Raw genomic sequence first — 15000 nt, forward strand, 5'->3', positions numbered from 1 at the left:
AAATCAAGAGGGTCGCTAGACAATACAAGGACACATATCCGAACAGGAGGAGGGATCGGGCAGCCCCGCACCCCGCGCACCCTACGTACAGGCAACCTAGGGGATTTCCCACAGCTTTACCGACCCGACGATGAATAATTTTCCCCTACGGCCACCTCCACGCAAAGGAGGGAGGTCGAAGCATTCCACCTCGAAATCCTTCTTCCAAATAGAAGACCAACCGAGCCCACAACCTCTCTCTTAGAAATGCCCCCCGACCCTCCATGCCACGCACCGAGGCCACCTAGGAGTCCACCCGCACCAGCTGACGGTGGACCTCGATCACTTGACCGCTGCGGCAGACCACGATGCAAAGGCAAAGGAAGGAAGCAAATGCAAATCAAGAGGTTCGCTACACAATACAAGGACACATATCCGAACAGGAGGAGGGATAGGGCAGCTCCGCACCCCACGCACCCTACGTACAGGCAACCTAGGAGATTTCCCACAGCTTTACCAACCGGACGATGAATAATTTTCCCCTACGGCCACCTCCACGCAAAGGAGGGAGGTTGAAGCGTTCCACATTGAAATCCTTCTTCCAAATAGCCCCCACCGTCGATGACTATAGTAGCAAGCCTCCTCCCCATTGGACCACAAGCGCATACACAATTAAAACAACAAATGCCCATAAAATTTGTGACTTAACATTTCCAACCGCAAAAGCCTGCCACACATGCAAGATGCAAGGGAAAAGCCGACCCCTAGATCAAACATATGGGAAAACACATCTATCAAAACCTCAAAGCCAACGCAACCACGAACGATGTGCACTTTGAAAGGAATGCCAACCCTTGACTTTACAACAAGGAGAACAGCGCCTCACATCGCCCGATGGAAAAAGCAAGAAAGAGGGAGGGTAGGTGGTTTACAACCAAAACCCTTCCACGTCCCTCTTAAATGTATGCATCTCAACTGACAATGCCAACATGGAAAGATTACAAGCACAAGACACCGTCACCATAAACAGCCGAAAAATGAAGAGGCTAGCCATCACAAGGAGCCACACCACAACAACCCATACAACTCCCAAAACTTGGAGCAGAAGGGGAATTGATCACATATGCCTCCAAGGACAAGCATGGCCAACATTACCGCTCATGCGCTACCGAGTGGGCATGGAGAGAAGATGAAAATCGGACACCCTACAAACGACCCGAGGCCATTCTTGAGGCAAACCCGAAAAACCAACTCAATAACCAACCCACCTTTCACACGAAAAGAAAAACCCTCCACACCAAATAGGGAGGAGGTGAACAATATAGCGAGGAGCCAATTTCAATGGAGCCACAAATGGCTGCCCAGCCCAATCAAAATTCTCTATTCGCAACAACCGACGGGCACGATAGCGACATAGGCAACGACGTAGTTTTGGGGCTTCCATCTCGGACCCGCAACAACGAAGGCTCAAAGGAGCGTCGAGAAAACTTTCAACATTCTTATCGTTGGGATGGGAAAGAGGGACAGGGATGAGCATGGCCCACATTACCGCTCATGTGCTACCGAGCAGGGATGGAGTGAAGACGAAAATAGGCCGCCCTCCAAATGACCCAAGGCCATCGTTCAGGCAAACCCAAAAACACAACTCGATCACCAACCAACCTTTCACACGGGCATAAAACCTGTCGCTGGTATCATCTGGAGGGGAACATGGGGACCAAGACGAGCCAGGGAGCCACACCACAACAGCCCATACAGCTCCAAGAACTTGGAGAGCGGAAGGGGAATTGTTCACATATGCCTCCCAGGCCGAGCCTGGCCAACATTACCGCTCATGCGCTACCGAGTGGGGATGGAGAGAAGATGAAAATCAGCCGCCCTACAAACGACCCAAGGCCATCGTTCAGGCAAACCCGAAAACACAACTCGATTACCAACCCACCTTTCACACGGAAAGAAAACCTGTCACTGGTATCATCTCGAGGGGCATGCGGGGACCAGGAGGAGCCACAGAGCCACACCACAACAACCCAAACAGCTCCAAGAACTTGGAGAGCAGAAGGGGAATTGTTCACATATGCCTCCCAGGCCGAGCCTGGCCAACATTACCGCTCATTCGCTACCAAGTGGGGATGGAGAGAAGATGAAAATCGACGGCCCTACAAATGACCCAAGGCCATCGTTCAGGCAAACGCGAAAACACAACTCGATTACCAACCCACCTTTCACACGGAAAGAAAACCTTTCGCTGGTATCATCTGGAGAGGCACGCGGGGACCAAGACGACCCAAGGCCATCATTCAGGCAAACGCAAAAACACAACTCAATTACCAACCCACCTTTCACACGGAAAGAAAACCTGTCACTGGTATCATCTGAAGGGGCATGCAGGGACCAAGACGAGCCAGGGAGCCACACCACAACAGCCCATACAGCTCCAAGAACTTGGAGAGCGGAAGGGGAATTGTTCACATATGCCTCCCAGGTCGAGCCTGGCCAACATTACCGCTCATGCGCTACCGAGTGGGGATGGAGAGAAGATGAAAATCAGCTGCCCTACAAACGACCCAAGGCCATCGTTCAGGCAAACGCAAAAACACAACTCAATTACCAACCCACCTTTCACATGGAAAGAAAACCTGTCGCTGGTATCCTCTGAAGGGGCACGCAGGGACCAAGACGAGCCAGGGAGCCCCACAACAACATGCCATACAGCTCCAAGAACTTGGAGAGCGAAAGGGGAATTGTTCACATATGCCTCCCAGGCCGAGCCTGGCCAACATTACCGCTCATGCGCTACCGAGTGGGGATGGAGAGAAGATGAAAATCGGCGGCCCTACAAACAACCCAAAGCCATCGTTCAGGCAAACGCAAAAACACAACTCAATTACCAAACCACCCTTCACATGGAAAGAAAACCTGTCACTGGTATCCTCTGAAGGGGCACGCGGGGACCAAGACAAGCCAGGGAGCCACACAACAACAGCCCATACAGCTCCAAGAACTTGGAGAGCGGAAGGGGAATTGTTCACATATGCCTCCCAGGCTGAGCCTAGCCAACATTACCGCTCATGCGCTACCAAGTGGGATGGAGAGAAGATGAAAATCGGTCGCCCTACAAACGACCCAAGGCCATCGTTCAGGCAAACACGAAAACACAAATCAATTACCAACCCACCTTTCACACGGAATGAAAACCTATCGCTAGTATCTCTGAAGGGGCATACGGGGACCAAGACGAGCTAGGGAGCCACACCACAATAGCCCATACAACTCCAAGAACTTGGAGAGCAGAACGGGAATTGTTCACATATGCCTCCCAGGCCGAGCCTGGCCAACATTACCGCTCATGCGCTACCGAGTGGGGATGGAGAGAAGATGAAAATCGCCCGCCCTACAAACGACCCAAGGCCATCGTTCAGGCAAACGCGAAAACACAACTCAATTACCAACCCACCTTTCACACGGAAAGAAATCCCGTCGCTGGTATCATCTGGAGTTTGAATGAGCCCCCACGGGACCGAAACGAAGCGACAAGGGAGAGCCGGGCAAACGAGCTGCACGAGCGTGCACAAAGCCAACCTCGGGTCACAACTTAGCATTTTTGATACGGGCTAGTTGGCCCGTGCGCGGCCCGGCCCGAACGAATTTGCAAGGGAGTCCGCACGACCGAAACGAAGCGACAAGGGAGAGCCAAGAAAACGAGCTACACGAACATGCACAAAGCCAACCTCGGGTCACAACTTAGCATTTTTGATACGTGCTAGTTAGCCCGGGGGTGCCCTCGACTGAACGAGTTCACACAGGCGCCCTTAAACGACCCGCCCGAACGATTTTGCATGGGAACCCGAACGACCGAAACGACGCGACAAGGGAGAGCCAGGCAAATGAGCTGCACGAACGTGCACAAAGCCAACCTCGGGTCACAACTTAGCATTTTTGATACGGGCTCGTTCGCCCGGGCGCGCCCTCGCCCGAACGAGTTCACGAGGGCGCCCTCAAACGACCCGCCCGAACGACCCAAACGAAGCGACAAGGGAGAGCCGGGCAAACGAGCTGCATGAACGTGCACAAAGCCAACCTCGGGTCACAACTTAGCATTTTCGATACGGGCGCGCCCTCGCCCGAACGACCCGTATGAACGAGGTCACACGGGCCCCCTCAAACGACCCGCCCGAACGACTGAAACGAAGCGACAAGGGAGATCCGGGCAAACTAGCTGCATGAACGTGCACAAAGCCAACCTCGGGTCACAACTTAGCATTTTTGACACGGGCTCGTTCGCCCGGGCGCGCCCTCGCCCAAACGACCCGCCGAAACGAGTTCACATGGTGCCCTCAAACGACCTGCCCGAACGACAGAAACAAAGCGACAAGGGAGAGCCGGGCAAACGAGCTGCACGAACGTGCACAAAGCCAACCTCGGGTCACAACTTAGCAATTTTGATATGGGCTCGCTCGCCCGGCACGCCCTCGCCCGAACGACCCACCCGAACGAGTTCACACGGGCGCCCTCAAATGACCCGACCGAACGACCAAAACGAAGCGACAAGGGAGAGCCGGGCAAACGAGCTGCACGAACGTGCACAAAGCCAACCTCCGGTCAAACCTTAGCATTTTTGATACGGGATCGCTCGCCTGGGCGCGCCCTCGCCCGAACGAGTTCACGCGGGCGCCCTCAAATGACCCGCCCGAACGACTGAAATGAAGCGACAAGGGAGAGCCGGGCAAACGAGCTGCATGAACGTGCACAAAGCCAACCTCGGGTCACAACTTAGCAATTTTGATACAGGCTCCCTCGCCCGGGCGTGCCCTCGCCCGAACGACCCACCCGAACGAGTTCACACGAGCTCCCTTAAATGACCCGCCCGAACGAACGAAACGAAGCGACAAGGGAGAGCCAGGAAAACGAGCTGCACGAACATGCACAAAGCCAACCTTGGGTCACAACTTAGCATTTTTGATACGGGCTCATTCACCCGGGCGCGCCCTCGCTCGAACGACCCGCCCGAATGAGTTCACACGGGCGCCCTCAAACGACCCAAACGAAGCGACAAGGGAGAGCCGGGCAAACGAGCTGCACAAACGTGCACAAAGCCAACCTCGGGTCACAACTTAGCATTTTTGATACGGGCTTGTTCGCCTGGGCGCGCCCTCGCCCGAACGACCCGCCCGAACGAGTTCACACGGGCGCCCTCAAACGACCCGCCCGAACGACCGAAACGAACCGACAAGGGAGAGCCGGGAAAACGAGCTGCACGAACGTGCACAAAGCCAACCTCGGGTCACAACTTAGCATTTTTTATACGGGCTCGTTCGCCCGGGCGCACCCTCGCCCGAACGACTCGCCCGAACGACCCGCCCGAACGACCCGCCCGAACGAGTTCACACGGGCGCCCTCAAACGACCCGCCCAAACGACCGAAACGAAGCGACAAGGGAGAGTAGGGCAAACGAGCTGCACGAACGTGCACAAAGCCAACCTCGGGTCACAACTTAGCATTTTTGATACGGGCTCATTCGCCCGGGTGCGCCCTCGCCCGAACGACCCGCCCGAACGAGTTCACACGGGCGCCCTCAAACGACCCGCCCGAACGATTTCGCATGGGCGCCCGAACGACCGAAACAAAGCGACAAGGGAGAGCCGGGCAAATGAGCTGCACGAACGTGCACAAAGCCAACCTCGGGTCACAACTTAGCATTTTTGATACTGGCTCGTTCGCCCGGGCGTGCCCTCACCCGAACGACCCGCCTGAACGAGTTCACACGGGCACCCTCAAACGACGTTCCTGAACGATTTTGCATGGGCGCCCGTACGACCGAAACGAACCGACAAGGGAGAGTCGGGCAAACGAGTTGCACGAACGTGCACAAAGCCAACCTCGGGTCACAACTTAGCATTTTTGATACGGCCCTCGCCCAAACGACCCGCCCGAACGAGTTCACACGGGCGCCCTCAAACGACCCGCCCGAACGAGTTCACACGGGCACCCTCAAACGACCCGCCCGAACGAGTTCACACGGGCGCCCTCAAACGACCCGCCCGAACGAGTTCACACGAGTGCCCTCAAACGACTCGCCCGAACGATTTTGCATGTGCGCCCGAACGACCGAAACGAAGTGACAAGGGAGAGTCGGTAAAACGAGCTGCACGAACGTGCACAAAGCCAACCTCGATTCAAAACTTAGCATTTTTTATACGGGCTCGCTCGCCCGGGCGCGCCCTCACCCAAATGACCCGCCCGAATGAGTTCACACGGGCGCCCTCAAACGACCCGCCCGAACGATTTCGCATGGGCGCCCGAACGAACAAATCGAACTGACAAGGGAGAGCCGGGCAAATGAGCTGCACGAATGTGCACAAAGCCAACCTTGGGTCACAACTTAGCATTTTTGATACGGCCCTCACCCGAACAACCCGCCCGAACGAGTTCACACGGGCGCCCTCAAACGACCCGCCCAAACGATTTTGCATGGGCGCCCGAACGACCGAAACGAACTGACAAGGGAGAGCCGGGCAAACGAGCTGCACGAACATGCACAAAGCCAACCTCGGGTCACAACTTAGCATTTTTAATACGGCCCTCACCCGAATGACACGCCCGAACGAGTTCACACGGGCGCCCTCAAACGACCCGCCCGAACGAGTTCACACGGGCGCCCTCAAACGACCCGCCCGAACGAGTTCACACGGGCGCCCTCAAACGACCCGCCTGAACGACCCGCCCGAACGAGTTCACACGGGCGCCCTCAAACGACCCGCCCGAACGACCCGCCCGAACGAGTTCACACGGGCGCCCTCAAACGACCCGCCCGAACGACCGAAACGAACCGACAAGGGAGAGCTGGGAAAATGAGCTGCACGAACGTGCACAAAGCCAACCTCAGGTCACAACTTAGCATTTTTGATACGGCCCTCGCCCGAACGACCCGCCCGAATGAGTTCACACGGGCGCCCTCAAACGACCCGCCCGAACGATTTTGCATGGGCGCCCGAACGACCGAAACGAATCGACAAGGGAGAGCCGGGCAAACGAGCTGCACAAACGTGCACAAAGCCAACCTCGGGTCACAACTTGGCATTTTTGATACGGCCCTCACCCGAATGATCCGCCCAAACGAGTTCACACGGGCACCCTCAAACGACCCGCCCGAACGATTTTGCATGGGCGCCTGAACGACCGAAACGAACCGAAAGGGGAGAGCCGGGCAAACGAGTTGCACGAACATGCATAAAGCCAACCTCAGGTCACAACTTAGCATTTTTCATATGGCCCTCGATCGAACAACCCGCCCAAACGAGTTCACACGGGCGCCCTCAAACGACCCGCCCGAACGACCGAAACGAACCGACAAGGGAGAGCCGGGAAAACGAGCTGCACGAACGTGCACAAAGCCAACCTCGGGTCACAACTTAGCATTTTTGATACAGCCCTCGCCCGAATGACCCGCGCTGAACGAGTTCACACGGGCGCCCTCAAACGACCCGCCCGAACGAGTTCACATGGGCGCCCTCAAACGACCCGCCCGAACGATTTTTCATGGGTGCCCGAACGACCGAAACGAACCGACAAGGGAGAGCCTAACAAACGAGCTACACGAACATGCACAAAGCCAACCTCGGGTCACAACTTAGCATTTTTGATACGGCCCCCGCCCGAACGAGTTCACACAGGCGCCCTCAAACGACCCGCCCGAACGATTTTGCATGGGCGCCCTAACGACCGAAATGAACCGACAAGGGAGAGCTGGGCAAACGAGCTGCACGAACGTGCTCAAAGCCAACCTCGGGTCACAACTTAGCATTTTTGATACGCCCCCGCCCAAACGAGTTCACACGGGCGCCCTCAAATGACCGCCCGAACGAGTTCACACGGGCGCCCTCAAACGACCCGCCCGAACGAGTTCACATAGGCACCCTCAAATGACCCGCCCGAACGATTTTGCATGGGCGCTCAAACGACCGAAACGAACCGACAAGGGAGAGTTGGGCAAACGAGCTGCACGAACGTGCACAAAGCCAACCTCGGGTCACAACTTAGCATTTTTTATATGGCCCTCACCGGACGACCTGCCCGAACGAGTTCACACCGGCGCCCTCAAATGACCCGCCCGAACGAGTTCACACGAGTGCCCTCAAACGACCCGCCCGAACGAGTTCACACGGGCGCCCTCAAACAACCCGCCCGAACGAGTTCACACGGGCGCCCTCAAATGACCCGCCCGAACGATTTTGCATGGGCGCCCGAACGACCGAAACGAACCGACAAGGGAGAGCTGGGCAAACGAGTTGCACGAACGTGCCCAAAGCCAACCTCAGGTCACAACATAGCATTTTTGATACAGCCCTCGCCCGAACTACCCACCCGAACGAGTTCACATGAGCGCCCTCAAATGACCCGCCCGAACGAGTTCACACGAGCGCCCTCAAACGACCCGCCCGAACGATTTCGTATGGGCGCCCGAACGACCGAAACGAACCGACAAGGGAGAGCCGAGCAAACGAGCTGCACGAACATGCACAAAGCCAACCTTGGGTCACAACTTAGCATTTTTGATATGGGCTCGTTCACCCGTGTGCGCCCTCGCCCGAACGAGTTCACACGGGTGCCCTCAAACGACCCGCCTGAACGAGTTCACACGGGCGTCCTCAAACCACCCGCCTGAACGGTTTTGCATGGGCGCCCGAACGACCGAAACGAACCGACAAGGGAGAGTCGGGTAAACGAGCTGCATGAACGTGCACAAATCCAACCTCGAGTCACAACTTAGCATTTTTGATACGGCCCTCGCCCGAACGACCCGCCCGAATGAGTTCACATGGGCGCCCTCGAACGACCCCCCCGAACGAGTTCACACGGGCGCCCTCAAATGACCCGCCCGAATGAGTTCACACGGGCGCCCTCAAACGACCTGCCCGAACGATTTTGCATGGGCGCTCGAACGACCGAAACGAACCGACAAGGGAGAGCCAGGAAAACGACCCGCCCGAAAGAGTTCACACGGGCGCCCTCGAACGACCCGCCCGAACGAGTTCGCACGGGCGCCCTCAAACGACCCGCCCGAACGAGTTCACACGGGCGCCGTCAAACGACCCGCCCGAACGATTTTGCATGGGCGCTCGAACGACCGAAACGAACCGACAAGGGAGAGCCGGGCAAACGACTCGCCCGAACGAGTGTTTACACGGCAAACGAGCCCACTCGAACGAGTTTACATGGGCTCCGACACACGACCAAAACGAAGTCACAAGGGAGATTCGGGCAAACGGGCGGCACGATCGTGCACAAGGCCCACCCCCCTTCACAACTTAGCATTTTTTATACGGCCACGTGTGCCCTGGGTGTCGTCACACGAGACGACATGACACGACCCGACCCATTTGCACAGGCACCCACACACGACACGTCCCGACCCGCCCGAATGAAATTTGGGGTTTCCATGGGCGCACGACCCAAACGAAATTTCCGGGTTTCCGTGGGCGCACGACCCGAACGAAGGCACGAGGGAGCATCAGGCAAACGGGCCACATGAACATGCAGAAGACACATGGGCAGTCACGACTTAGCATTTTTGGCACGCCCACGTGTGCCCGAGCACCCACACACGGCACGACACGGCCCGACCGGCCTTGTGCGAGCCGAGCCGACCCGCCCGAACGCATTTTGCATGGGCACCCACACACAACACGACACGATCTGACCCGAACAAAATTTGGGGTTTCCTTCTATGCACAACCCGAACGAAATTTGGGGTTTCCATGGTTGCGCGACCCGAACGAAGGCACAAGGCAGTGTCGGGCAAACGGGCCGCATGAACGTGTAGAAGCCACACGGGGGGTCATGAATTAGCAATTTTGGCACTGCCACGTGTGCCCGAGCACCCACGCATGGCACGACCCGACCCGCCCGAAGGAAGGCACGACGGAGCGTCGGGCAAACGGGTCGCGCAAACGTGCATGAGGGACACGAGTGGTCACGCCCTAACATTTTTTGCACGGCCACATGTTCCCGAGCACCCACGCACGGCACGACACAACCTGACCCCACTCGACTCGCCCGAACGCGTTTGCACGGGCACCCACACACGACACGACCCGACCCGCCCGAACGGAATTTGGGGTTTCCATGTGTGCACGCCCCGAACTAAATTTGGGGTTTCCATGGGTGCACGACCCGAACGAAGGCACAAGGGTAGGAATATCTTTGACTCTAATACATAAATATACCTGGGGTAACATGCCCTTAATATCTTCAACATTTTCTTTTGACTCTTTATAACACTTTAACATGTGCTAGGCCTGTTTCAATGAGCAAGAAACTCAATGACAAATATAATATATATATATATATATATATATATATATATACATATATATATATATATATATTTATTTATTTATTTTCTTGAATAAATAAAAATATCAAAAGTACACCCCCTCTCAATTAGGGAGGTATTCGTAAATCATTACAAGGTGTTTGGCTATTTTTCAATCTTGAATAATTCACATAAGAGAAACTGGATTGGCAACCCATCTGTTATAGCATCATATTAGCCAACATTGTTCATAGCAAGGCCTTGACTAACAACTTTATCTCTCATAATACCAGAGCACAATGTTGGTGAGGCCAATGGCTTATAAACACCTTGGTCATTGTCTCTAAAGCTACATACCCACCCAGGTGTTCCCTGAGTATGACCTTCCAGGACAATTCTTGTCTTGGGTTCCCATCCCTCAAAGAATATTGCTCCTCTTGCCTACTCTTTTCTTGGGTGCCCTACACATCCTCAAAGAGCATCAGATGCCAAATGATTGCCCAATCTTCCCGTTATTTCTTGCCAAGTGAAAACAAGAATGTTGTGTCTATCTCTTCCCCTTGATTGGGGAAGACATGCCCAAGTTTCCTCTGACAAGGAAATTTCCCAAGCTCCTTTGTATTTGGGAACTTGTTAGAACTCCCTCTTAGCTATGGACTTGTCCATTCATCAACAACGTCTTCTTCGTGGGTCCTTCAGTTGCTTGATCTCCTTCTTTCCTTCGATGTCATGAAGTCTTTGTTTGAACTTCTTCTTGGCAGGGTACCGGCCATCGATCACTTCCCCCCTCGTTTGTCATGTCATTGCTCCCTTCGTGGAAAGTGGCCTTCTTGATATATATCAAGGCCTTTTTGTCATCTAGCTACTCCTTTGTCACCTTGTCTATCCTTCATAACACTTATCACATGGATGCTTAGTTGTACTCGCTTGTTCCCGTACTTTGATTTAGTGGCCCTTCATGACTTCATCGTGATATTGCTCTTCATCATGACATATTTGTAGAGTTGAATCGATTATCTGCACCTTACTATCTCCAAGGCCTTCGTAGGTGTCAAGGGTCCTTTATCTTTTTCTTCCTTTGTCAGAGTTGTCGTGCCTTCTTTCGAGAGATGTTGAGGAATCTTGTCAAATAGTTATTCTTTGTGACCGCGATGTTCTTCATTTGCTTCTTATTGGATTGATTGGTCAACCAACTTATACTCCTTATGAGAGCACTTCTTCATGTTGACCTTTACTCCACTGTAGCACATGCCTCCGAGCATGTCGTTGGCGAAAGAGATCCTTTTCTTCTTGATCGTGATTCTAGAACTTTTCCCATGACCCAATCAATATATATGGCGACATGACTTAAACTTTGATGCATACATACCTCACCTTGATTATGCTTTTATCATCGCGGCTTTATTTGATAGTTCTCCTCGATTGGTGTAGCCTTTCTTGCTTCATCTGCTCTCGCATGTATATCATCCTCTCTTGAATCCCATAAATGGGACCCCCAATGAGACCTCTACCCCCTTTGAAAGAAGACTTTAAGCAAAGAGGTTGACTTAGTCCTAAGAGGATCTTCCTTCTTTTGCTTCTTGTCGTCTTCTTTCACTTCTTGAGTTACATGAGCTTCTTCCCTTTTTCTCTTGTTGTTGTTGTCCTTCTTAAGTTTAGGAAATTCCCTTTTGTAGCGTCCATACTCTTGGCATCCAAACCGTTCGACTTTGGACATGTAGTGGCCCCAACCAATTTGTTACTTTCCTTGCAAAAAGACACTGAGGTATACTCAGAAGGGGACATATACTTACTTGATAGTGTTTGAGATGTAGTGAACTTGCTTTCTTCTTGAAGACTTGATGGCTTTCCTTCCTTAGATCTTGATGTTGTTCAAGTTGCTTTCTTCAAATGGACTTGCTTGATGACTTGACTCGTAGTGCCTTTCATTCTTCAAGATGGTGTAGCTTGATGTAGGTCCCTCTTTGATTTGTTCTTCTTGTAGGTGCCTTTATACAAGGCGTTTCTTCTTGCTTTGTAGTCTTCCATGAGGAATGATAGATGGTAGACCTTCTTGTCCTTGATGTGATTGAGACTTCTTGGCTTGACGCTTCAACCTTGCGGATGTTCTTGAGATTCCCTTTCCTTGATGTGTCACCTTAGCTCCGATACCGCGTTGAATAATCTGGGGTAATGGGGTATAGCGGGATTCTTCTAGACTTGATAACAATTTGTGAAGCCCTTTTGCAACTTATCATGTTATCTTAATCTTCTTCTCTTCTTATTAATGCATGTGTGTTTACTTTCATCAAACTGGTGCCAAAAACATAAGAACAAGAACACAAGATGTTGGCTCTCTGCCAGGGAAAAACCTCTCTCTCTCTCTCTTTCAGAGAGGAAAACGCTTTCGTAAATTTCCCTCATTGAAGTTTCTTATTGGTCATTGCGAAGCCCTAGACCCTTGACAATAATATCCCCCAAGCACAAGTCGAGTCCTTCCTCCTCTCTGCACTTTGTTTCTTCGGCGCTTCGTTCCCTGGCACTCTGTCCTTCTTTCAACTTTTGATAGTCCATGGTGGACTAGCTCTAGAAGAGACTCCAACCTTTGATCCTTAGCGAGGTCCTTTACCAATGAAGAAACCTTCATTCTCTTGACCAACCGAGCCTTTTTCTTGATGTGAGGTTGCAGGCTCGATGTACACCAAGTTTACTGCACCTGGGGCGATTTCCATCGCGACGAGACATGGAAACCCCAAATTTCCTGCACTTGGGATGCTTTCGACAAGGCGGGACATGGAATCCCCGGGTACCCCGCAATTTGGCGACCTTTGTCGAGGAGGGACCGCGAGACCCCATGTCACGCTCCTATCCTAGTGGTAGTATTTCAACCACGCATAAGCGGGTGCGGCACCACCGTACTTTTTCCTTTTACCAATACTTGAGTACACGGTCTGCGCCTACTTCAACACTCGATCAATTTTCCAGTAAGTGTTCTTAACAATGCAGCGAAAATAACTTACCATAAATTTATCTTCTTCAATTATTCTTTCAACCTGTCGTGTCGTGTGGTCGTGCTGCACTGGCCCGCGGCCTGCACGACACAACTCCACACCTGAACTGCGAACCTGTCCGCCCGAATTTCCCTTCCGCGGCGCCCAAACTCTGCCCGTCGGTGCGGTCCATAGTGAGGGCGCATGGCCCGCATGCAGTGCGGCCTGCCTGCCCGGACGGTAACCCGCCCCGCTCTGCCTGTCCGCGCTACCAAGCCCGACCCGCCCTCTGTAATCCGCCCGCCGGTGCGGCCCTCTTACCCGCGTCCTTCTCTTCCTTCCGTTTTCGCCCAACTCCTTCCTTCGCACTTGTTCTGCGATGTGGAAGTCTGAGTTCGATGTCCCTTCGTCGAACGCCATCCTCCTTACTTATACGCATCCTTTCGCCCAAGGGCCGTGTCTCTCGAGGATAACAAGGGTCGGCTCCATCAACATGCATGCCCGGCTGACCTGCCACATAACCTCGACACGCCCCATTCCAACGAACCGTCGCGTCCCTTCGTGTGCACCGTCGCACCCATGGGTCGGCTCCAACACCTCGCCGATTACACCCGTCGCCGCACGTCGCACACCTGCCCGCATCCTGACTCGTCCGCACATGGTCACCTCTTTCATCCGGGCACGCAACAAGGGTCGCCCGCGCGCCTTCCGTCGGTGGCTCGCCCATCGTGCAGGTATCAAGGGGCATGCGCCATCCCCAACACGGCGCGAGCGACATGGGAACCCCGCGTGTCACGCCCCCAGGCCTACAGTACCCTTTCAGCCGTACTTGGCGAGGTGCGGCGCCACCGAACACTTCCTTTTCACCAATACTTATGTTCATGGACTACGCCTAACCATTAGTCTACTTAGTTTGTTTTTCGCAACCAAGTATTATTATGTTTCCTTTATGCCAATGAACACCCATACGCATAGGCAATTATCATCAGCAATTATACATGAAGAACACAATTGCACAGTGTAAAGGGAGGGGCAACTCCCTGAACAATGAGTCTGCCCGAATACAATATATTATTCAACTCTACAATGTTTACGGGGCTTTACAAGTATACTTGGGAAACACCAAGTTTCATACTTAGCCAATTTTACAAATAGGCAACACCTCCGTGTGCCAACCGAGTTCCTTGCCCGAGCTGGGCGGGCGCACCCTCACACAAGCTGCCAACCGTACTCGTCGACCGAACCTCGTTTACCGCTGCACGACGGGCGGGTGACCTCACCCGAGTCACCCAGCGTTTCCTGTTGCACGACGGGCGGGCGACTTACCCGAGTCACCCGAGACACCTCCGCGTTTCTTCTTCCACGACGGGCGGGCGACCTACCCGAGACACCCCGTGTCACACCGAACGGCGGGTGCCTTCCTTACCCGCGCCCTCACCCGAGAACCGAACCCTGTGCGTATCGTGTGTGCTTGCCCAAGAGCGGGTGCATATATGCCCGCGCCTCTTTTGCGACCTGCTCCACTACTTCGCACTTTTTTCTTGATCACCGAATGCTCATGTTCGAATGTCCATCTTCGAATGAATGCCAAATGCTCCAACGCCTTGCCATATTTATACGAGCGGTTGGGCGAGTCGCTACCCAGGCCGACTCGACCACCGCGTGCCAAAACGCCCTTACACGTCGCAAACTTGCCATCCGATTGCTGGTCGGCAAACAATCCTTCGTTCAAGTCGC

This window comes from Pinus tabuliformis, chromosome 7 (genome assembly GCF_031772625.1).
Source record: "Pinus tabuliformis cultivar Carrire ecotype Pingquan chromosome 7, CPIR1, whole genome shotgun sequence".
NCBI lineage: Eukaryota > Viridiplantae > Streptophyta > Pinopsida > Pinales > Pinaceae > Pinus > Pinus tabuliformis.